Genomic DNA, 24,839 nt, shown 5'->3' on the forward strand with positions numbered 1-24,839 from the left:
AGCTCGGGAGTTCAGGACCAGCCTGGGCAACATGGTGAAACCCCATCATAAGAAAGAAAGAAAGAAAGAAAGAAAAGAAAAGAAAGAAAGAAAGAAAGAAAGAAAGAAAGAAAGAAAGAAAGAAAGAAGGAAAGAAGGAAAGAAGGAAAGAAGGAAAGAAGGAAAGAAGGAAAGAAAGAAAGAAAGAAAGAAAGAAAGGAAAGAAAGAGAGAGAGAAAGAAAGAAAGAAAGAAAGAAAAAGAAAGAAAGAAAGAAAGAAAGAAAGACAAATTCTCAGCTCTTCTTCCTTCCTTCCCTCCTTCCTTCCTTTCTTCCTCCTTCCTTTCTTCCCTCCCTCCTTCCTTCTTTCTCTCTCTTTCCTTCCTTCCCTCCCTCCCCTCCTCTCTCTCTCTTTCTCTTTCTTTCTTTCTTTCCTTCTTTGCCTTCCTTCCTTCCTTCTTTCCTTCCTTCCTTCCTTTCTTCTTTTCCTTTCTTTCCTTTATTTTTCTATTGACAGGATCTTGCGCTGTCACTCAGGCTGGAGTGCAGTGGTGCAATCTCGGCTCACTGCAACCTTCTCCCCCAGGCTCAAGCAATCCTCCCACCTCAGCCTCCCGAGTAGCTGGGACTACAGGTGTGCACCACCATGCTGGCTATTTTTTGGTATTTTTAGTAGAGATGGAGTCTCATTATGTTGCCCAGGCTGGTCTTGAATTTCTGAGCTCAAGCGATCCGCCCGCCTTGTCCTCCAAAAGTGCTGGGATTACAGGTATGAGCCACCATGCCTGGCCAAAACCCCGTCTCTACAAAAAATACAAAAGTAGCCAGGTTTGGTGGTGTGCGCCAGTAGTCCCGGCTACTTAGGAGGCTGAGGTGGGAGGATAGATTGAGCCAGAGAGATCGAGGCTGCAGTGAGCCATTATCCCACCACTGCACTCCAGCCTGGGTGACACAGTGAGACAACGAGACTGTCTCAAAAAACAAAAACAAACGAACTGATTATATTGAAGTATCATAAAGCAAGTTATAGACATGAAGTCACCCACAAAACCTAAAAATGTCCACTTCCCAGGGGTTCAATTCTCTACTTTCTCTTGCTGTCCACATCTAATCTGTTTTGAAGTTTTTCTTGTCTAGCTTCAACATATACCCTGAACCCCCATCCTTTCTCCTACATCGTCTTAGCCCAAGCTCATATCCCCTCTCGCCTAGAATACCGCAGCCACTTCTCATCTGGTATCCTCTCCCAGTCTTGACCCAACTCCCCACACAGTCACCAGGGTTATCGTTGGAAAATGCAAGTCAGATCATATCACTCTGTTAAAAACACATCCAGTGGCTACTGCAATTAGAATAAACGGCAAACTTCTTTTATGACTGACAAGAACCTGCATGCCCAGACCCTGCCTGTCTGTCTGGCATTCTCCTTGCTTCTTGAGCCTTGTTTATCACGCCCAGGTTTACTGGCGTCTTCCTCTTTCTGCACATATCAAACTCTTGGTACTTGTAATCGTCTGGATTGTACCCCACTCCCAGCCTGAATTCTGTGCTTGACAAAAGGCTACCTTTTCTATCCACTTACCTAAAGAAAGTGAAGAAATGTCTAAGATGTGCTGGTAGGTGAAAAAAGTAAGGTGGGAAGTACATATTGCATACATGTTACCTTTTTATTTATTTATGTATTTGAGATGGAGTCTTACTCTGTTGCCCAGGCTGGAGAGCAGTGGCGTGATCTCAGCTCACCGCAACCTCTGCCTCCCGGGTTCTAGCGATTCTCCTGCCTCAGCTTCCCAAGTAGCTGGGATTACAGGCATGCACTATCATGCCTGTCTAATTTTTGTATTTTTATTTTTCATTTTTATTTCTATTTTTTTGAAACAGAGTCTCTCTCTGTCGCCCAGGCTGGAGTGCAGTGGTGCAATCTTGGCTCACTGCAACCTCTGCCTCCCGGGTTCAAGCGATTCTCATGCCTCAGCCTCCCAAGTAGCTGGGATTACAGGCACGTGTCACCACACCAGCTAATTTTTGTATTTTTAGTAGAGATGGGGTCTCGCCATATTGGCCAGACTGGTCTTGAACTCCTGACCTCAAGTGATCCACCCACCTCGGCTTCCCAAAGTGCTGGGCTTACAGGCCAGGCTGTAATCCAGCCTGGCCTGTGAGCCACCGAGCCCTGGTCATGTTGGCCAGGCTGGTCTTGAACTCCTGACTTCAGGTAATCCACCCGCCTCAGCATCCCAAATTGCTGGGTTTACAGGCGTGAGCCACTGCACCTGGCCTAAAAATTTTGTAGAGACAAGGTCTTGCTATGTTGTCCAGGCCAGTCTCAAACTTCTAGCTTCCAATGACTCCCACCTCAGCCTCCCAAATACTGGGATTACAAGCATAAGCCACTGCACCTGGCCTCTATGTTACCATTCAGGAGATATATAGCCCTTTGCTTGTACATGATTCAACTACTTCTGAAAGCATACACAAGAAACAGTTAACTCTTGTTGTCTCTAGGGAAAGATGCTGGGTGTCTAGGGAAGAGTGGAAGAAAGATTTTTACCAGAAATCTTTTGTACCTTTTGGATTTTGAACCACATTATACCTGGTCAAAGTAAATTAACAAATAAATACCATCAAGACTAACTAGTTAAATAAGTAGTTCTGTGGCTATTCTGTGCCTGTCACAAGCTGTTTTTTTTTTTTTTTTTTTTTTTTGTAGCACTGATTACAATCTGTAATTATCTTGCTTTTGTGTATGTGTTAACTGATGTTTTGTCCCCGTCCCCGCTGGATTACAAAGTCCTGAGAAGAGAGACTGTTGCTGTTTGTGTCTCACCATTACATGCCTAAGAATTAGCACAGTGCCTGGTAAACGGCAGGATGTCAACAAATATTTCTCTGGGATTTTTTGGTTTTTGTTTTTTTCTGAGACAGAGTCTCGCTCTGTCGCTCAACCTGGAGTGCAGTGGCGCAATCTCGGCTCACTGCAACCTCCGCCCCCTGGTTCAAGTGATTCTCCTGCCTCAGCCTCCCCAGTAGCTGGGATTATAGGCACCCGCCACCAAGTCTGGCTAATTTTTGTATATATATATATATCTATGTATTTTTTTTTTTAAGATAGGATCTTGTTCTGTCTCCCAGGCTGGAGTGCAGTGGCGCTATCATGGCTCACTGCAGCCTGGAACTCCTGGGCTGAAGTGCTCCTCCGGCCTCAGCCTCCCAAGTAGCCAGGACTACAGGCATGTGCCACCATACCCAGCTAATTTTTTTTTTTGAGACCGAGTCTGTTGCTCTGTCTCCCAGGCTGGAGTGCAGTGGCGCGATCTCAGCTCACTGCAACCTCTACCTCTTGGGTTCAAGCGATTCTCGTGCCTCAGCCTCAAGAGTAACTGGGACTACAGGCACACACCACCATGACCAGCTAATTTTTGTACTTTTAGTAGAGATGGGGTTTCACCATGTTGGCCAGGCTGGTCTCGAACTCCTGACCTCAGGTGATCTGCCTGCCGCAGCCTCCCAAAGTGCTGGGATTACAGGCATGAGCCACTGCACCCGGCCTCCCAGCTAATTTTTGCATTTTTTGTAGAAATGCGGTTTCACCATGTTGCCCAGGCTGGTCTCGAACTTCTGGGCTCAAATGATCCTTCTGCCTTGGCCTCCCAAATTGCTGGGATTATAGGGATGAGCCACTGTGCCTGGACTGTTTTTTTTTTTTTTTTAAATATGAAACACTTCATGAATTTGCATGTCATCCTTGCACAGGGGCCATGCTAATCTTTGTGTTATTCCAATTTTAGTATATGTACTGCTGCAGGGAGCATAAATATTTGTTGAATGAATGAATCTTGTCCAGCAGGGACGAAGTGGAAAGGAAGGTGCAATACAATCACTTGTGGATTCAGGATCTGCATACCTGACCGGCAGACCTGCTTGCTGGCTTGGAACCTCCTGAAGTTCATGACTGTCTAATGAATTCTGAATCAGCCATCCTCTGCAATTTCCTTGCTATGTCGGAGTCAGCGAGATTCTATTACCTGCTCTGGGCCTTAGGTTTCATGCCTGCAAAATGGGCCGAGTGAAATAGATCTGTGTTTGCCTAACTGGAGTTGTTCCTGTTCTATCTTTATGATTTTTGCCATATCGTCTATATTATTTAGCATTTTTATATCTGTACCATCTATATTATTTACTTAACATTTTTCTTGCATCGGTTCACTTATTTTTAGCTATATAAATATTATTTCAAAAGGAAACCTTATGTCAATACATAAGCAGAAAACCTATACCTCTTGCCATAAATGGGAGCTAGAAGTAAAAATAAAGACAGTGAAACAACACAATATGATTACATGCTGGCTAGAGACTGTTGCCTGTACAGGCTTTAGGGTCCAGATCTGCTTGTCCTTTGTCATAAAGGAGATTGGGCTGGGGGTGGTGGCTCATGCCTGTAATCCCAGCACTTTGGGAGGCTGAGGTGGGAGAATATTTTGAGGTCAGGAGTTTGAGATGAGCCTGGGCAACATAGGGAGACCCTTGTCTCTACAAAAAAAAAAAAATTAGCAGGGCATAATGGCACCTGCCTGGGGTCTCAGCTACTTGGGAGGCTGAGGTGGGAAGATCACTTGAACCTAGGAGGTCGAGGCTGCAGTGAGCCACGATTGTGCCATTGCACTCCAGCCTGGGCAAGAGAGTGAGACCCTGACTCAAAAAAATCAAAAACAGAAAAGGAGATTGCACCACACTGAGACTTCCTACTAGAGGTAGAATTAGAAGAGGATTGAAAAAGGGGTGACTGAGGCCAGGCGTGGTGGCTCAAGCCTGTAATCCCAGCACTTTGGGAGGCTGAGATGGGTGGATCACCTGAGGTCAGGAGTTCGAGACCAGCCTGGCCAACATGGTGAAACCCCATCTCTACTAAAAATACAAAAAAATTAGCCAGGGGTGGTGGTGGCGCCTGTAATCCCAGATACTCGGGAGGCTGAGGCAGGAGAGTCACTTGAACCCAGGAGGCAGAGGTTGCAGTGAGCCAAGATTGCACCATTGCACTCCAGCCTGGGCAATGGGAGCCAAACTCCATCTCGAAAAAAAAAGAAAGAAGAAAGAAAGAGAGAGAGAGAGAGAGAGAGAAAGACAGAAAGAAAAAGAAAGAAAGAAAAGAAAGAAAGGAAAAGGGGTGACTGGCTGGGTGTGGTAGCTCACGGCTCTAATCCCAGCACTTTGGGAGGCTGGGATGGGAGGATCACTTGAGGCCAGGAGTTTGAGACCAGCCTGGGCAACATCGTGAGACCCCCCATCTCTACTTAAAAAAAAAATGAAAGAGAGATTCCTTTCCACAGTGCTTTTTAATGGTGCCCGAATATTTTACCAAAAATAATCTTATCTACACTAGGGGAAACATTGAGTTTAAATTGCTCATTTCACAAATGTAGAAACTGAGGCCCAGTATGGGGGTTGAAATTTTCCAGGGTAGTCATTTGGGAATTTGTCAAGTCTGGACTGTAAGCTTTCATAATAGGAACTGCATTGGCATGTGCTTGGGACAGGTCTGGTACACAGTGTCATTCAATAAATGAGTCCTGGGCCAGGCATGGTGACACATGCCTGTAGTCCCAGCTACTCAAGAGGCTGAGGCTGGAGGGTCCCTTGAACCCAAGAATTTGAGGTTGCAGTGAACTATGATTGCACCACTGCACTCCAGACTAGGCTACAGAGTAAGACCATGTCTCTAGAAAAAAAAAAGTAATAATAAATAAGAGAAAAAAGAGAAAGAAATTAGTTTTTTTTTTTTGGAGACGGAGTCTCGCTCTGTTGCCCAGGCTGGAGTTCAGTGGCGTGATCTCAGCTCACTGTAACCTCTGCCTCCCGGGTTCAAGCGATTCTCCTGCCTCAGCCTCCTGAGTAGCTGGGACTACAGGCGCATGCTGCCACGCCTGGCTAATTTTTTGTATTTTAGTAGAGACGGGGTTTCACTGTTGTTGCCCAGGCTGGTCTCGAATTCCTGAGCTCAGGCAATCCATCTGCCTCGGCCTCCCAAAGTGCTAGGATTACAGGCGTGAGCCACCGTGCCCGGCCAGAAATTAGTTTTTATTTTATTTATGTATTTATTCATTTATTTTGAGATGGAGTCTCGCTCTGTCCCTTGGCTGGAGTGCCGTGGCGCGATCTCGGCTCACTGCAAGCTCCGCTTCTGGGGTTCACGCCATTCTCCTGCCTCAGCCTCCCGAGTAGCTGGAACTACAGGTGCCTGCTACCATGCCCAGCTAATTTTTTTGTATTTTTAGTGGAGACGGGGGTTTCACCATGTTAACCAGGATGGTCTTGATCTCCTGACCTCGTGATCTGCCCACCTCGGCCTCCCAAAGTGCTGGGATTACAGGCCTGAGCCAGGTTCTTTATCAAACCTGCTTGCTTTTTGTTTTTGTTTTTTTTTTATAATATTATTCTGTTTGCATATTTTGGTACCTTCTTTTGTGTCTTTAATAATTATTAGCTCATCTTTCGATGGTTTTTGTGCAAACATGCTATTATCTGAAGCTACGCCTTTGCTTGCTGGGTTGACTCCTAGCTCCAGGAGGATGATTTCTGTATTGTAATTTTGGATTATATGAGCCCCAAGGCCTGATTTCCTGCCCTTGCATTTGCATTGCATTTGGAGGTCTTTGCTTTCTGAGACCCGTGACACCTCCTGCTCTGGCATAGTATCTATCAGTTCACACTACCGGTTGGGTTTCAGTTCCATTTTTGTTTTTTGACATGGGGGATTTCCCTTTCTTTCCTGTGAACCCTGTGATTCATTTAAAAGAGAACTTGTTATCTTTTACTCAGAATTTCCAGATGTTTTTGCGGGTGGGGTTGAGTGTTTCAGGCTATCTAATCTGCTGTATTGCTGGAAACTGACCACCTTTGCGCTTTTTTTAGTTTCTTTTCTCTACCCCCTAGCTCTGAATATTCAGTTTCTGTTCTTTCATTTCCCACCCTACTCCCTCCTGTCTATCTTTTATACCTTCAGCTTCAAATCCTTTTCTTAACAAGTTGATTTACTCTGGAGTTTCTAATTTAAATGCATCCCAGGTGGCAATCTCACAGGTCAACCTGGTTCCTGTTGGGCCAGATATTCTGGGTCCAGCTATCTCATAAATCACTTGCCCTGCCCATGCATTGGCTGCCCCTGGGGCTGATGCCCATGTCTGACACAATCAGCTGTGGTGTGAGCAGAAGTTGCCAGTCACATGGTACCAAAGAAGGTGACTTCTGCTCTGTCTTTAGAAGGGTCTGTGGGTAAGTGGGGCAGACATCATGACTGACATGTACAGTAACATCCTTAACAGGTTTGCAATGTAGTTGATTGATAATAGCCAGAGGGTTTAAAATATTTTTTTTTTTTGAGATGGAGTTTTGCTCTTTTTGCCCAGGCTGGTGTGCAATGGCACGATCTCGGCTCACTGCCACCTCTGCCTCCCGGGTTCAAGTGATTCTCCTGCCTCAGCCTCCCGAGTAGCTGGGATTACAGGCATGCACCACCACCCTGGCTAATTTTGTATTTTTAGTAGAGACGGGTTTTCTCCATGTTGGTCAGGCTGGTCTTGAACTCCTGACCTCGGGTGATCCGCCCACCTCGGCCTCAGAAGGTGCTGGGATTACAGGCGTAAGCCACCACGCCTGGCAAATTTTTATTTTTTTTTAAAGCTAGAATCTTAACTTGCCTTATACATTCACCTCTGGCATAGATACTGTTTGCATGCCCCAACATGGCTACTCCTTCCATGTTCCTACTCTGTAAGTACTAAATCATTGGTAGAGGGTTTATCCTCTCAAATAAGCTTACTGTCATCACTTTAAAACACTATTTCTTTACTTTTCTTTTTTTTTTGAGATGGAGTTTCACTGTTCTTGTTGCCCAGGCTGGAGTGCAATGGCACGGTCTTGGCTCACTGCAACCTCTGCCTCCTGGGTTCAAGCAATTCTCCTGCCTCAGCCTCCTAAGCAGCTGGAATTACAGGCACCCGCCACCACGTCTGGCTAATTTTTATATTTTTAGTAGATACGGGGTTCCACCATGTTGGCCAGGCTGGTCTCGAACTCTTGACCTCAGGTGATCCGCCCGCCTCGGCCTCCCTAAATTCTGGGATTACAGGCGTGAGCCACTGCACCTGGTCCCCGAATTCATTTTTTAAAAAAGGAAGTGTTTTATTCCAGGGCTGGAGTCAGCCAACCTTTAAATGCCCCTGAAACTCTATATGATGGGATACCATGTAGCCAGTGAAACATTATGAAGCTGCTTAACACTCAACAGTTAAAAAAGATCTCCCAGATACTTTACTTTTAAAAGAAGTTGTGGATACATTGTAGGTGTATATATCAATGGGGTATATAGGATGTCTTGTTACAGGCATGCAATGTGAAATAAGCACATCATGGAGAATGGGGTCCAGATACTTTAAGTTAAAAAAAAAAAAAAAGAGATAAAGCAGTGTGTATAATAGGCCTTATTTTGTGTTACAAAAATGTATATATATACACCAGATGCGGTGGCTCACGCCTGTAATCCCAACACTTTGGGAGGCCAAGGCAGGCGGATCACTTGAGGTCAGGAGTTCAAGACCAGCCTGGCCAACATGGTGAAACCCCGGCTCTACTGAAAATTAAAAAAATTAGCTGGGTGTGGTGGTGCACGCCTGTAATCCCAGCTACTTGGGAGGTTGAGTCAGGAGAATTGCTTGAACCCAGGAGGTGGAGGTTACAGTGAGCAGAGATCACGCCACTGCACTCCAGCCTGTGTGACAGAGGGAGACTCCATCTCAGAAAAAAAAAAAAAAGAATATATATAAATACGTGTGTGTGTGTGTTTATTTGTAAATGCATCTCTTAAATAATACCTAAGAAATTGGCAATGGTGGCTCCTCTGGAAGAGGAAGTGGGTGGCTGAGGGACTTATATCGCATTTCCTTTGTAGAAGTTAAAAATAAATGAAGAGGCTGGGCGCAGTGGCTGACGCCTGTAATCAAAGTGTAAGCAGCAGTTTGGGAGGCCAAGGCGGAAGGATCACTTGAGGCCAAGAGTTCAAGACCAGCCTGAGCAACATAGTGAGACCTTGTCTCTACAAAAAAATTTTAAAAATTAGCTGGGTGTGGTGGTATGCGCCTGTAGTCTCAGCTACTCAGGAGCCTGAGAAGCAGTGGAATAGTTTGAGCTGCGGTGAGCTATGACTGTACCACTGTACTCCAGCGTGGGTGACAGAGCGAGACCTTGTCTCTAATAAAATAAAAAATAAGGGCAGGGTGCGGTGGCTCACGCCTGTAATCCCAGTACTTTGGGAGGCCAAGGAGGGTGGATCACCTGAGGTCAGGAGTTCAAGACCAGCCTGGGCAACATGGTGAAACCCCGTCTCTACTAAAAATACAAAAATTAGCTGGGTGTGGTGGCATGTGCCTGTAATCCCAGTTACTCGGGAGGCTGAGGCAGGAGAATCTCTTGAGCCCAGGAGGTGGAGGTTGTAGTGAGCCAAGATTGCACCATTGTACTCCAGCCTGGGTGACAGAGCGAGACTCTGTCTCAAAAAAAAAATAAAATAAAATAAAATAAAAGGAAGGAGGAAAAAAGAAAGGAAAGAGGAAGAGAGGAGGAAAGGAAAGAAAATATTGTCTGGGTACAGTGGCTCATGCTTGTAATCCCAGCATTTTGGGAGGCTGAGGCAGGCAGATCACCTGAGGTCAGGAGTTCCATACCAGCCTGGCAAACATGGTGAAACAAAAATTAGCCATGTATGCTGGCACATGCCTTTAATCCCAGCTACTCGGGAGGCTGAGGCATGAGAATCACTTAACCTGGGAGATGGAGGTTACAGTGAGCTGAGATCTCGTAACACTGCACTCCAACCTAGGTGACAGAGCAAGACTCTGTCTCAAAAAAAAAAAAGAAAAAGAAAAAGAAAATGGGCCCGGAGTGGTGGCTCACTCCTGTAATCCCAGCACTTTGGGAGGCTGAGGTGGGTGGATCACCTGAGATCGGGAGTTCGAGCCCAGCCTGACCAACATGGAGAAACCCTGTCTCTACTAAAAATACAAAATTAGCCAGGCGTGGTGGTGGACGCCTGTAATCCCAGTTACTCGGGAGGCTGAGGTGGGAGAATCGCTTGAACCCGGGAGGCAGAGGTTGTGGTGAGCCGAGATCATGTCATTGCACTCCAGCCTGGACAACAAGAGCAAAACTCCGTCTCAAAAAAAAAAAAAAAAAAAGAGAAAATGTAAGAATAGCTCCTAAGCCAAGCTGGGAAAATATTTGCTGAAGAATGGCAACACCTCACATTTATCTGTCTCTAGAAAAAGGCAAGGGTTAAGTCAGTTCCTCAAAAAGGCCACCTCAGAAGCCATGGCCTTCCCACTGGCAGTACTTCTCTCTTGACTTTACCCTTAAGAGGAATTGGGATCTCAGATCTATATACCAAGCCTGGCCCATAGGTTTGAGGTCATGAAAAAGAATGTGGGGGCCAAAAATTCATCCTCCTAGCTCAGTGTCTTCAAGCCTTTGGCTGAATCGCAGAACAGCAACAAACATATTTCACATTGTGATTCAGTATTGACACTTGTATTTCTTTCTCTTTTTTTGAGATGGAGTTTCACTCTTGTTGCCCAGGCTGGAGTGCAATGGTGCGATCTCAGCTCACTGCAACATCTGCCTCCTGGGTTTAAGCAATTTTCCTGCCTTAGCCTCCAGAGTGGCTGGGATTACAGGTGCACGCCGCCATGCCCGGCTAATTTTTGTAGGTTTTTTTTTTTTTTTTAAGATGGCCGGCTAATTTTTGTATTTTTTTAGTAGAGATGGGGTTTCATCATATTGGTCAGGCTGGTCTCGAACTCCTGGCCTCAGGTGATCCGCCCACCTTGGCCTCCCAAAGTGCTGGGATTACAGGCGTGAGCCACCACGTCTGGCCTATATATATACATATTTGTAACACAAAAAAAGGCCTATTATACATACTGCTTTACCTTTTTTTTTTTTAACTTAAAGTGTCTGAACCCCATTCTCTGTGATGTGCTTATTTCACATTGCAAAACTGTAACAAAACATCCTATGTACTCCATTGATATATACACCTACAATGTATCCACAACTTTTTTTAAAAGTAAAGTATCTGGGAGATCTTTTTTAACTGCTGAGTGTTAAGCAGCTTCATAATGTTTCATTGACTACATGATATTCCAACATATACAGTTTGGCTGACTCTTGGTATCCCATCATATAAAGGTTGGCTGACTCCAGCCCTGGAGTAAAACACTTCCTTTTTTAAAAAATGAATTTGGGGACCAGGTGTGGTGGCTCATGCCTGTGATCTCAGCACCTAGGAGGCTGAGGCGGGCAGATCACCTGAGATCAGGAGTTCAAGACCAGCCTGGATAACATGGTGGAACCCCGTCTCTACTAAAAATACAAAAATTAGCTGGACATGGTGGTGGGTGCCTGTAATTCCAGCTGCTTAGGAGGCTGAGGCAGGAGAATTGCTTGAACCTGGGAGACAGAGGTTGCAGTGAGCCAAGACCATGCCATGGCACGCCACCCTGCGCGACAAGAGCAAAACTGTCAAAAAAAAAAAAAAAAAGAAAATGAGTTTTAAAGTGATGGCAGTAAGCTTATTTGAGAGGATAAACCCTCTTCCAGTGATTTAGTACTTACAGAGTAGGAACATGGAAGGAGTAGAGATGTTGGGGCATGCAAACAGTTCTATGCCAGGGGTGAATGTATAAGGTAAGTTAAGATTCTAGCTTTAAAAACATAAAAGTTAAAACCCTGTGGCTATTATCAATCAATTACATGGCAAACCTGTTAAGGATGTTACTGTACAAGATTTTGCATGGACATATGTTTTCAATTCACTTGGGTATATACTTAGGGGTATAATTGATGGGTCATATGGCAATTCTTTGTTTAACACTTTGGAGAACTGCCCACCAATTTTGCGAAATGGCGTACCATTTTACAGTCCCACCAACAGTGTACAAATGGTTCAATTTCTCTATATTGTTGTTAACACTTAAAAAACAAAACAAAACAAAACAAAAAACTGGGGTCAGGCGCGGTGGCTCACGCCTGTAATCCCAGCACTTTGGGAGGCTGAGGCAGGCGGATAACCTGAGGTCAGGATTTCAAGACCAGCCTGGCCAACACGGCGAAATCCCATCTCCATTAAAAATACAAAAAATTAGCTGGGCCTGGTGGTGGGCGCCTGTAATCCCAGCTACTTGGGAGGCTGAGGCAGGAGAATGGCTCGAACCCGGGAGGCAGAGGTTGCAGTGAGCCGAGATTGTGCCATTGCACTCCAGCCTGGGCAACAAGAGCGAAACTCCGTCTCAAAAACAAACAAACAAACAAACAAAAAACCAAAAAAAACCCCAAAACTGGAATGCTTCACGGAATTTGCATGTCATCCTTGTGCAGGGACCACGCTAATCTTCTCTGTATTGTTTCAGTTTTAGTGTATGTGCTGCCAACATGAGCATAGTCCTTATTTTTATTTTAGCCCTCTTACAATGGGTACTTTTAAAGCATTTGATAGCAAATGATTTTTTCTTCCAAAGCAAATATGTTTAATATGTAAGTCTAGAAAGGAAAAGCAAAACAAAAATGAGCTGGGCTTCAAATTCTTCCAGCTGTGGAGTCATTTGCAGGTTGTGGAGCAGGACAAGTCTGTTGCAGCCAGGCCAGGTGCCAATTCCAACAGGCGCATGTGTCATCTCTGGCACAAAAATCACAGGTCGCCAAACCCTGATTTGAGTTTAAAGGAAGAGGCATGAACAAGGCGACTCTGGGTTGTAAAGCTCAGGCTGCTCTTTATCTCCAAAAATTTGCCTTAAATATGATTCTTCTCAGGGGTGTTTTTCCCCTCTTTTAAGCAAAACAAGAAGTCAAGTACTTGTTTACCCTAAATTGCATTTTTTGATCTCTCTCTTCTGCTCTCTCTTTCCCCCTCAGTTGTGTGTCCTTCCCAGGGAGAAAAGTGGTTCAGAGTACAGCCTGGGGGTGGAGCTTGGGGCTGTGCCAGCTCATTTTCAGATTAGGTATTTCGAAACAGAGTTTTAGGCATGTGCAGGGTTTAGGCTTCTACCCAAGGAATCTATTTTCACTTGCAGGGAAATTTCACACTGTAATTACTATAATGAAGCAAAATATGGTGTGGGGTGAGGGAGGAGAACATTGTTACTAACCCTTGGATATTAACCCCTACGAAGCAAGTTTGGAACTGCCATACATTATCATTATTAACATTTGAGTGCTCTGTGCTTGACGCTGTGTTTAGAGCTTTCACTATGCTGTTCTATTTAATCCTGATAATACCCTATGACATAAGCATTATTGTTGTTGCTATTATTATCATTATCAGTGTTCTCACTTTAGGAAATGGAGGCACAGAAAGTTCAAATAACCAGCCACTATCACACAGCTTTGTAAGTAGCAGAACCAGCTTAGCAGGTTAGGCAGTGAGTGTCAAAGCCCACATTTTCTTTTTTCTCTTTTTGGACTCCAGGGTGGAGTGTAATCACCTTGACTTCCCTGGCTCTAGTGAGCCTCCTGCCTCAGCCTCCCAGTAGCTGGGACTACAGGTGCATGCCATCATACTTGGCTAATTTATGTATGTTTGTATGTATTTGTTTATTTTTGAGACCGTGAGCCCCGCGATCTCGGCTCACTGCAGCCTTAACCTCCTTGGCTCAGGTGATCCTCCCACCTCAGCTTCTTGAGTAGCTGGGAGGCTACAGGCGCATGCCACCACACTTGGCTAATTTTTTTTTTTTTTTTTTGGTAGAGGCAGGGTTTTGCCATGTTGCCCAGGCTGGTCTCAAACTCCTGAGATCAAGTCATCCGCCCACCTGGCCCTCCCAAAGTGCTGGGATTACAGGCAGAGCCACTGCGCCTGGCCATAATTTTTCTAATTTTGTAGAGACAGGGGTCTCACTTTGTTGCCCAGGCTGGTCTTGAACTCCTGGAAAGTCCACACTCTTAACCATTAGGGTATCTGGCTATATCTCACACAATGAAAGAGGGAAGAATGTGGGAGATAGCAGTAGGGACAGAAACTGAGGCATGAAAATGACTTGAGCCCAAAAGGTCCAGGCTGCAGTGAGCCGTGAGCATGCCACTGCACTACAGCCTGGGTAGCAGAGTGAAACCCTGTCTCAAAAAAAAAAAAAAAAAAAAATCAGTCGGGCACGGTGTCTCACTTCTGTAATCCCGGCACTTTCAGAGGCTGAGGCGGGCGGATTTTAAGACCAGCCTGGCCAACATGGTGAAACCCCATTTCTACTAAAAACAAAATTTGCCTGGCGTGGTGGTGCACGCCTGTAATCCCAACTACTCGGGAGGCTGAGGCAAGAGAATCGCTTGAACCCAGGAGGCAGAGGTTGCAGTGAGCCAAGATTGTGCCATTACACTCCAGCCTGGGTGACAGAGTGAGATTCCATCTCAAAAAATAAAAACAAAGGCCGGGCAAGGTGGCTCATGTCTGTAATCCGAGCACTTTGGGAGGCCGAGGCGGGTGGATCACAAGGTCAGGAGTTCAAGACCAGCATGGCCAACATAGTGAAACCCTGTCTCTACTAAAAATACAAAAAATTAGCTGGGCCTGGTGGCAGGCGCCTGTAATCCCAACTACTCAGGAGGCTGAGGCAGAAGAATCGCTTAAATCTGGGAGGCAGAGGTTGCAGTGAGCAGAGATCGCGCCACTGCACCCCAGCCTAGACGACAGTGTGAGACTTCGCCTGAAAACAAACAAACAAACAAACAAAAAAACCCCAAACCAACCTGTGTACCCTAAACCTAAACGTACTAATTGATCACATTTTGCCATATTTGCTCATCTGTACTCTCTCTCCCTGTGTGTGTGCATTTTTTCTCCCTAAATCATTTGAGAGTAAGTTGCAAGCAGGCTAGTTACCATTGTTACCGGTCTGGAGTTCCTTTCATATAAAACATGTGATCCAAGCTAGATCAATTGAACAGATTACTCTTCGGAATTTGAATCTTGGAATAGGGTAATGAGAGGACAGGATAAAATGAGTGGTCTTCTCTAGATCTACTGCTGGTCTCAGATAAGATGTTCAAGTATGGCCAGGCGCAGTGGCTTACACCTGTAATCCCAGCACTTTGGGAGGCCAAGGCAGGTGGATCACCTGAGGTCGGGAGTTCAAGACCAGCCTGGCCAAAGTGGTAAAATCCTGTCTCTATTAAAAATACAAAAATTAGCCAGGTGTGGTGGCACATGCCTGTAATCCCAGCTACTTGGGAGGTGAGGCAGGAGAATTGCTTGAACCTGGGAGGTGGAGGTTGCAGTGAGCCATGATTGTGCAATTGCACTCCAGCCTGGACCACAAGAACAAAACTCCATCTCCAAAAAAAAAAAAAAAAGGAAAAAGAAAAAGATGTTCAAGTATCTTCAAGTATCTTCTCTTCCCTTGCTTTCTTTTTCTTTTTTTAAATCTTTTTTTCTTTTTTTATTTATTCACTTTTACTTTTCTTCTTTTCTTCCCTTTGTTTCTGACATTTCCGACCTGGCCCTCCAGACTTCCCATTGATTCTTTGAGTTCCTGGATATCATTTTGCTACATTTCAAAGTCTATTGCTGTTGCTTGCAACCCAAGAATCCTAACTGGCACAGCTGCCCTTGAGGAAGTTCACAGGGCAGCATGTAAGTAGAGGCTTCATGCACTCAGAAATATTTGTAGGCAGGATCTCTTCATTTCTGGAGGGCTTGTTCTAGTTGACCTTCTAATCGTATCCTCAGAGAATTTGTGCCTTTGGGTCCCCTAGGTCAAGCCAATTTTATTGAGGGATAATTTCAGAATTTGAAATTATTCTTCCTACCTATTAAAAGTTCTCAGCCACAGTTCAACAAAACTTCACACTTACATAGTATTTCAATAATCCATTGCTGCATAGTAAATCACTGTAAAGATTAGTGGCTGAAAGAACAATATCTTTATTATCTCCCATGATTCTCTTGGTTGATTAGGTTTGGTGGGATGGTTCTTCTGTTCCAGTTCTTTTTTTTAAAAAATTATTTAATTATGATTTAGTTTTTTTTCTTTTTTTTTTTTTTTGAGACTGAGTCTCGCTCTGTTGCCCAGGCTGGAATGCAATGGCGTGATCTTGGCTCACTGCAAGCTCTGCCTCCTGGGTTCAAGCGATTCTCCTGCCTCAGCCTCCCGAGTAGCTGGGATTACAGGTGTGTGCTACCATACCCAGCTAATTTTGTATTTTTAGTAGAGACATGGTTTCACCATGTTGGTCAGGCTGGTCGCGAACTCCTGACCTCAAATGATCCACCTGCCTTGGCCTCCCAAAGTGCTGGGATTACAGGCATGAGCCACTGCGCCTGGCCATTTATTTTTATTTTTAAAAACTACCTATTTTCCTTTTTTATAATTTTTTTTTTCACAATGTTCTGGTCAAGGCTATAGTCACCTGGGGCCTCTAAGGACTGAAATGTATGAGAAGGCTCATTTGCATGGCTGACAGTTACTGCAGGCTCTTGCCTGGAATCTCAGCTGGGGCTGCCAAGTGGAGTGCTTCAGTTTTTACTTCATGTAGCCTCTCCATGTGGCTTAGGCTTCCCATAATCTGGCAGCTGGGTTCCATGAGGAAGAAAGTGTAAGCTGCCAATCATCTTTATTTTATTTTATTGAGACAGAATCTCACTCTGTCGCCTGGGCTGGAGTGCAGTGGCACAATCTTGGCTCACTGCAACCTCCGCCTCCCAGGTTCAAGCGATTCTCCTTCCTCAGCCTCCAGAGTAGCTGGGTTTACAGGCATGTGCCACGGCGCCTGGCTAATTTTTGTACTTTTAGTAGAGACGTGGTTTCACCATGTTGGCCAGGCTGGTCTCGAACTCCTGACCTCAGGTGATCCACCCGCCTCAGCCTCCCAAAGTGCTGGGATTACAGGCATGAGCCACCCCAATCATCTTAAAGCCTAGACTTGAAAGTCCCATGACATCACTTCCACTATTTCCATCGGTCAAACAGTTACAGTGTCAACTCCAGTTCAAGGAAGAGGAAATAAAGCCTACCTTTCGATGTAGGAGTGGCCTGTGCAAACAGCAGGAAAGAATGATAGTGGGCACCTACACAGACTATCTTGTAGAGTGTGTCACTCATTTGGCTTAGATTTTGAGTCTAGAGCAGTGTTTCCACATGTCACGCACTACAAGATCACCTACAGGTTCCATCAAACTCTGCCAATGTTTGCCAGGCGCAGTGGCACACGCCTGTAAATCCCAGCATGTTGAGAGGCCAAGGAGGTTGGATTACTTGAGGTCAGGAATACAAGACCAGCTTGGCCAACATGGTAACACCCCATCTCTACTAAAAATACAAAAATTAGCCAAGTGTGGTGGCATGTGCCTGTAATCCCAGCTACTCGGGAGGCTGAGGCAGAGGAAGCCCTTGAACTCAGGAGGCGGAGATTGTAGTGAGCTGAGATCACACCACTACACCCCAGCCTGGGCAACAGAGCAAGGCTCTGTCTCAAAAAAATTCAGCTGAGCCAGAAGTTTGAGGTTACAGTGAGCCATGATTGTGCCACTGCATTCCAACATGGAGAAACCCCATCCCTACTAAAAATGCAAAAAATTAGCTGGGCATGGTGGCACGTGCCTGTAATCCCAGCTACTCAGGAGGCTGAGGCAGGAGAATCACTTGAACCCGGGAGTCGGAGGTTGTGGTGAGCCGAGATCACGCCATTGCACTCCAGTCTGGGCAACAAGAGTGAAACTCCATCTCAAAAAAAAAAATTTCTAAAAAAATTCAGATGGTGTATGGTATGAATCATTATGAAGACAAAGCAGGGTGATATGACTGTGTTTGTGTCTGTGTGTGTGTTTAGTGCTTTAGAAGTTCTATCTGAGAAGGAGACATTGCAGCAGAGACTTGAATGGCAATAGAAAGCAAGCCAGGAGGAAAGAAAATTCTAGACAAAAGGAACAACAGGTGCACAGGTCCTAAGGCAGGAATATGCTTGGTGTGTTCAGGAATGTTAGTGTGACATGGGGTGAGATATAGGGAGAGATATATCACCTGAGATCAGGGAGGGGAGCAGAGACCAAATCAATTAGGGTCAGAGTAGTTTGTTTTCTTAAATGGAGTCAGGGTCTCCCTCTGTCACCCAGGTGGAGTGCACTGGCACAATTACGGCTCACTGCAGCCTCGAACTTCCGGGCTCAAGCAATCCTCTCACCTCAGCTTTCTGAGTAGCTAGGACTAGAAGCGTGGGCCACCACACCCAACTAGGGTCTGAGTTTTATCCCAAATGCAATGGGATGCCATTCAAAGCTGTTTAGGTTGGAAGTTTTTTGTTTTGTTTTGTTTTGTTTTTGAGATGGAGTTACGCTCTTGTTGCCCTGGCTGGAGTGCAGTGGCACGATCTTGGCTCACTGCAACCTCTGCCTCCTGGGTTCAAGAGATTCTCCTGCTTCAGCCTCCCAAGTTGCTAGGACTACAGGTGTGTGCCACCATGCCCAGCTAATTTTGTATTTTTAGTAGAGACAGGGTTTCACTATATTGGTCAGGCTGGCCTCAAAACCCTGACCTCAAGTGATCTGCCTGCTTTGCCCTCCCAAAGTGCTGGAATTACAGGTGTGAGCCACCGTACCCGGCCTAGGTTGGAAGTAACATGATTTAATACATGATTTTTCAAGGATCCCTCTGGGTACTGTATTGGGAGTGCCTTGTAGAGGACCAGTGGGAGAGAAGAAAGGAGAGTAGCTAGGAGACAGGTGAAGTTGCTGAGGTGAAAGGCCATACACGTGTGAGCATTTCATCTCTGGGTTCTCAGCATCTAACGCAGTATTTTATTTTATTATTTTTATTTTATATATATATATATATATTTGAAATGGAGTCTTACTCTGTCGCCCAGGCTGGAGTGCAGTGGTGCAAGCATGGCTCACTACAGGCTTGACCTCCCCTACTCAGGCAATCCTCCCACCTCAGCCTCCTGAGTAGTTGGGAATACAAGCAGGTGCCACCACACCAAGCTAATTTTAAAATTTTTTGTAGAGACTGGGTATCTGCTTTGTTGCCAAGGCTGGTCTTGAACTCCTGGGCTCAAGCAATCTCTCGGCCTTCCAAAGTGTTGGGATTACAGGCCTGAGCCACTGTGCCCTGGTGGAAATATATATATATATATATTTTTGAGACAGAGTTTTGCTCTTGTGGCCCAGGCTGGAGTGCAGTGGCGTGATCTCGGCTCACTGCAACCTCTGCCTCCCGGGTTCAAGTGATTCTCCTGCCTCAGCCTCCCGAGTAGCCAGGATTATAGGCGCCTGCCACCATGCCCAGCTAATCTTTTGTATTTTTAGTAGAGACGGGGTTTCGCCATGTTGGGCAGGCTGGTCTGGAACTTCTGACCTCAGGTGATCCGCCCACCTCGGCCTCCCAAAGTGTTGGGATTACAGGTGTGAGCCACCGTGCCCGGCCCAGAAATGAGATATTTAATTTTTTAATTTTTACTTTTTTTTTTTGAGACGGAGTTTCACTCTTGTTGCCCAGGTTGGAGTGCAATGGTGCCATCTCGGCTCACCGCAACCTCTGCCCCCAGGTTCAAGTGATTCTCCTGCCTCAGCCTCCTGAGTAGCTGGGATTACAGGCATGTGCTACCATGCCCAGCTAATTATGTATTTTTAGTAGTGACGGGGTTTCTCCATATTGGTCAGGCTGGTCTTGAACTCCCGACCTCAGGTGATCTGCCTGCCTTGGCCTCCCAAAGTGCTGGGATTACAGGCGTGAGTCACCGCGCCCAGCCAAAATGAGATATTTTAAATAACATAAGTAAACAGAAATATATCTTGATTTTAATGATAATTCATGCTCTGAAAATAAATGAAGAAAGGAATAGGAGTAGGGAAAGCTGGGATCAGAGTGGGCAGGAAGTTAAAATAGAGCAGTTAGGGAAAGCCTCACTGAATAAGTGACATTTGGACAATGACCATGGGGAGATTAGGGAATGGGTTATTTGAATTTTCTGGGAAAATACTGTTCTAGGCAGAGGAAATAGCAAGTGCACGATCTTTAAGGCCAGAGTGTGCTAAGCACGTTGGAGAGGCCGAGTCCATTGTAGCCGAGTTACAGAAGTGAGTGGAAGAGAAGAAGGTGATGAGTTTAGAGAGGGAAGGGGAGGGCAAGAGACGGGCTGTATGGGGCTTTGCAGGTTACTGCAAGAATTTTGCAGGAGGGACATAGACTGACTTGGTTCTTACCAGGATCCCTCTGGCTGCTGTGTTGAGTATAGACTGTAAGGGGAAAGAGTGGAAGCAGGCAGAACACTGAGGAGGCTGTTGCAGTGCTCCAGGTGGGAAATGAGGTGCTGACCGTGGAGGTGGTAAGTGGTCAGATTATTTTATTTTATTTACACTCAACACATCTAATACTGACTCAATATTATCTAACATACAGTCCACATTGAAATTGCCCCCCAAATTCTTTTTACATAAATAAACATCCTGAATCCAATCAAGTCTCACCTATTGCTTTTGGTTTTCACCTCTTTCATGCTGTCATATTTTAAAAGACTCCAGGCTAGATGTTGTGTAGAATGTCCCACATTCTGAATTCGTTTATTTTTTCAGGTAAGCTTTTTGTGTGTGTGTATGTGGCAAGAATGCGACAGAGGTAGCAATATGCTTTCCCCACTGCATCATATTAGGAGACACACAACAACAGTCCTGACCCATTATTGGTGGTGCTAAGTTCGATCACTTGGTAAGGGGCACCCATTGTAAAGCAAGCTGTTCTTTATTGTAAGTCATAAATACGCTGTGGGATGATACTTCGGGACTAAATATACCCTGAATATACTGCTGCCCAACAACATTTCACCCAGTGACTTTAGCAGCTAAGGAACAGCCTCGTGGCTTCCGACCTTGTGCCTCAGTTCGCTCATCTGAAAAATGAGGATGATCATGGTCCCTACCGGATGCTTGTTTTGAGGATCCGTGCTTGGCATACCAGAAACGCTCCACAAATGTTAGGTATTACTGGACGAAGGCAAATATGAAAAAAATTAAGGGCAGGGCTAGGACTGCATTCCGGTTCTCCGGATCCCGAGGGAGCTCCCAGTTGATGCTGGGCGAAAGCGGCCGCACGAGCCCACGTCGCCACGCCCTCCGCCGCGGAAGCCAGGGTGGGGGGCGCTGGAACCCTAGGCCGGCCGCGCAAGGCCCCCTGGGACCGGTAGTGCTGGGCGTGGCCTCGGGACTACATATCCCAGTGGCCCCCCGTGCGGCGACTTCAGCTGCTGCTGCCTCAGCCGCTCCACAGCGACGGCGGCGGCTGCGGCTTAGTCGGTGGCGGCGGCGGCGGCGGCGGCTGCGGGCTGAGCGGCGAGTTTCCGATTTAAAGCTGAGCTGCGAGGAAAATGGCGGCGGGAGGTGAGTGGAGATAAAGGAGGAGGCGGTGGCGGGCGAGGGGGTGGAGTGCGAGGCGGAGGGAAGAGGGGCGAGTTCCCCAGGCTGCGAGAGCCAGCGGCTTCAGATCTGCCAAGGCACTGAGGGGCGCGCCGGCCGGGGGACGCGCTGAGGTAGTTTCGGGGTGTCGGGGCCGCGCCGCTTCCCCTCAGCCCGGGGGGCGGCCCGCGGCGGTCGGAGCTGAGACGAAGCTGGGTGGCAGTCCGCTTGGGGATCCGAGAGGGTCCCCGCGCGGAGGGGTCCCCCGAGGAGTTTGCGGGGGGACTGCAGGGGCCCACTTTCCCCTTCTGTCCCTAAAGTTTTTTCTTCCTCTTGCCTCCCCCAGCCCTTTTGAAAGCTCCCCGCGTCCTCCTCCTGCTGCCCCGGCTCCTTAGCAGCTACTGGGACGCACGGGAGGGAAAAGCCGCGGGGACCCCCCCCACCCCAGCCTCCCAGCCGGGTGAGATTTGGTTGCTGTGTTTCCTCCTCACTTGGGCATTTAAAAAATATTTTAACACGAATTGTCCGCGGAATTTTCATGTTGGGCTCGGGTAGGTTCTTAGTTTTCTCGGTAAAAAGGCGTTTTACTACCTCTGGTGTGAAGGCTGGGAAATGGGAAGTGGGAAGTTGGTTGATTAAATTTGGGGTTTGGCTGTCTTTATTACTACTTTTTTTTTTTTTTTTGCTCTCCCTATCTCTCATTTTATGAACATCGACCCAGTTCGTCACGGTTTAAATAAACTGCTTGTCTTGTACCTGCCTTAACAAAACTAGCCATGGGTCGTTGGGAGACTTAGTTGCTTCCTAAGCAGTTTGAGGGCATCTAGGGTGGAAAAGTTAACCGAGAGAGCGAGCATCTACCTCACTAGCAGGATCTGGGATTCCCAAATGGAATGACACGGAAGCTATGAGATTCTCTCGAAGTCGAAACTTTTTTCCCCCTCCCGAATGCGAAGACTTCCTTTTTGCAGTATTTGAGCAGGGCTTCAAAACCAACCTGTTTTTGTTATTAAGCCTGTACGGTAAAGAAACAGGAAGGAGAGTACCAGCTGTCTTGCTGCAGTGGTTTTAAATGGAGTTGAATGAGATGCGTGAGAGTGGTGGTAGTATTGAGTAAGATTGCTGCATCTCTTTGATTTAAATGCCTGGCCTCGGATCCACCTAACTGATCCCTGGCTGCAAAAAAGCTTCAGTATTTGTTGCAGCAGGTTGTTGAGAAGGTGATTGGAGGAATAAAAATCCTAGGTCTTCAGCGAATGCTGCACAAACGAAAATGTTAATGGAAACCTGTAAGTTTGTGAATTGTTTGTTCTTGAAAATATTTTAAATGTATGCTCATTTAGAATATGGTTCTACCGAATGATATCCAATTGGAAAGGTACAAACACATTGAAAAGTGAATCTCTCTTTCACGCCAAACCCTACAGTTTCCCCTTCTCAGAGGCAAAGACTGTTACTGGTTTTTAGAATATCCTTGGTCTTTGGAATAATTATTTCAAGATTTTCATTTGAAACCACTTCTGTTGGATACCAAAAGCAGGGAAATAAAATGAACAGAAGAAACAGAAAATGTGGGAATACTGTTTTTGCTCTCTTAAAAAAAATGTTGATAGCTATTGGAAAAAGCTCTTCTGAACTTACTGCTTATGTCACCTTATCTATTAATACCGTTAAATAACAATCTGTGAGGCTTTAGGATGAAGAACTCTGCCAGGGTTCATTGTTTGTATGTACAATGAAGCCTCTGCTTGTAACATGTAAAATGATATTGAACACTATAGCTCCTGTCACTAGAGGTTGCTTCAGGTTCTGCAATGAGCAGAAATCTAAATTGCCTGTGATCCTAAATTATAGGGGCATTTTATGTATAGATGGAAATGACTTAATTGTCCAATCAGCATTTGAAATAAGAGGCATATACCAGCTTTTGGCATATAGAAGATGGGGATTGTGGACTAAGCGGGAGGCTGTAATATTTCTAGAGCAGTTATAGGAAATATTTCTGCCATAAGATATTTAATTACAAAGGCTTTGAAAATGTACAACTTAAGCATCAATAGCGAGATTTTTATTTTTATATTTTAGAATGGTTGTTTGAACAGCTTGCCAACACTAACAATTTGCTAAGGAAATTCAGTGATATTAGAGCTAGGTTATTAAAGATTATATTAAATAATTTAACTATTTTGAAAATGATTATGCTGTGCATTTCCTTCTCTGTATAAAAATTATTTCTAAAAAGTGCCACGCACCTCCCGAGCAAATAAAATAGAATTCAGTAAGGAGTGAAGTACTGTTGTACCTGGGACCCTTTTTCTAGGGGATATGCAAATAAAAAGTAGTTTAAAAATGGTTGCTTACTAATGTCTTCTTGACTGGTCTTTTGAAATAAGCTTTCTTGCAGGGACATTACATTAAAGATAAAAGCTAAGTGTGTCTTTTTTTTTTTTTTTTAACGAATTCAGTTCTTCCTGCCGGGCTGCAGTGGCTCAGGCCTGTAATCCCAGCACTTTGGGAAGCCAAGGCTGGTGGATCACGAGGTCAGGAGTTTGAGAACAGCCTGGCAAAGATGGTGAAACCCCTTCACTACTAAAAATACAAAAAATTAGCCGGGCGTGGTGGCGAGCACCTGTAGTCCCAGCTACTCAGTAGGTTGAGGCAGAAGAATGGCTTGAACCCGGGAGGCGGAGGTTGCAGTGAGCTGAGATTGCACCACTGCTCTCCAGCCTGGGCGACAGAATGAGACTCTGTTTCAAAAAAAAAAAAAAAATTCTGTCTTGTGCATTAGCAGTGTGATTCTGGAATAATTCATTTTAACTTGGAGTACTGTAATTGAAAAGTCTTTAAAAGAAAATTAAAAAATAAATTTTAGTTTGGACAATAGGGTAAGATTTAAAAACTCTGCTATTGTCCTATCCCAAATTGATGGTTAAAATAAATGGCTTTGGGTTTTTGTTTTTGTTTTTTTTTTTTTTTTGCGGGCAGGGGCGGTTTTTTTTTTCTTTTCTTTCTTTTTTTTTTTTTTTGAGATGGAGATTTGCTCTGTTGCCCAGGCTGGAGTGCAGTGGCGTGATCTTGGCTCACTGCAACCTCTGCCTCCTGGGTTCAAGCAATTCTCCTGTGTCAGCCTCCCAAGTAGCTGGGATTACAGGTGCGCACCACCACGCCCCGCTATTTTTGTATTTTTAGTAGAGACAAGGTTTACCATGTTGGCCAGGCTGGTCTCGAACTCCCAACCTCAGGTAATCCACCTGCCTTGGCCTCCCAAAGTGCTGGGATTACAGGTGTGAGCCATCACGCCAGCCTGCATTTTAAAAAACTATATAATTTCACACTTTGGCCAGAGGAGGTAGAGTACTTTTGAAAACTTTTAATTTGTTGCAAGTTTAGAATGCATATTAGCCGCCAGTGACTTTTGGTCTACAACAGCAAATTTGTCACA

General features: G+C 45.5%; 1 protein-coding gene and 2 non-coding genes across 17 annotated transcripts in view; 1 reads left to right on the forward strand and 2 right to left on the reverse strand.

Moving 5' to 3' along the window:
- Positions 1 to 3,687: 3,687 nt before the first annotated feature.
- LOC112438065 (U6 spliceosomal RNA) lies at positions 3,688 to 3,791 on the reverse strand. The gene has a single exon (XR_003026562.1). It is a non-coding gene; the product is annotated as a U6 spliceosomal RNA (small nuclear RNA).
- Positions 3,792 to 12,356: 8,565 nt separating this feature from the next.
- Positions 12,357 to 12,464, reverse strand: LOC112438057 (U6 spliceosomal RNA). Its single transcript, XR_003026555.1, has one exon. It is a non-coding gene; the product is annotated as a U6 spliceosomal RNA (small nuclear RNA).
- An 8,134-nt stretch (positions 12,465 to 20,598) lies between these two features.
- Positions 20,599 to 24,839, forward strand: part of NCOA3 (nuclear receptor coactivator 3) — a 154,979-nt gene continuing 150,738 nt past the window's right edge. For 3 of the 15 annotated variants that reach the window (XM_063601204.1, XM_063601206.1, XM_063601207.1), the window contains exon 1: positions 20,602 to 21,382. The gene's annotated coding sequence lies outside the window, so the exon portion shown is untranslated. Of the gene's footprint in view, positions 21,383 to 24,839 lie in introns of all 15 variants that reach the window. The other 12 variants (XM_008951443.4, XM_008951444.5, XM_003826020.6 and 9 more) reach the window with 7 other exon arrangements.

Source organism: Pan paniscus, chromosome 21, assembly GCF_029289425.2.
Source record: "Pan paniscus chromosome 21, NHGRI_mPanPan1-v2.0_pri, whole genome shotgun sequence".
NCBI lineage: Eukaryota > Metazoa > Chordata > Mammalia > Primates > Hominidae > Pan > Pan paniscus.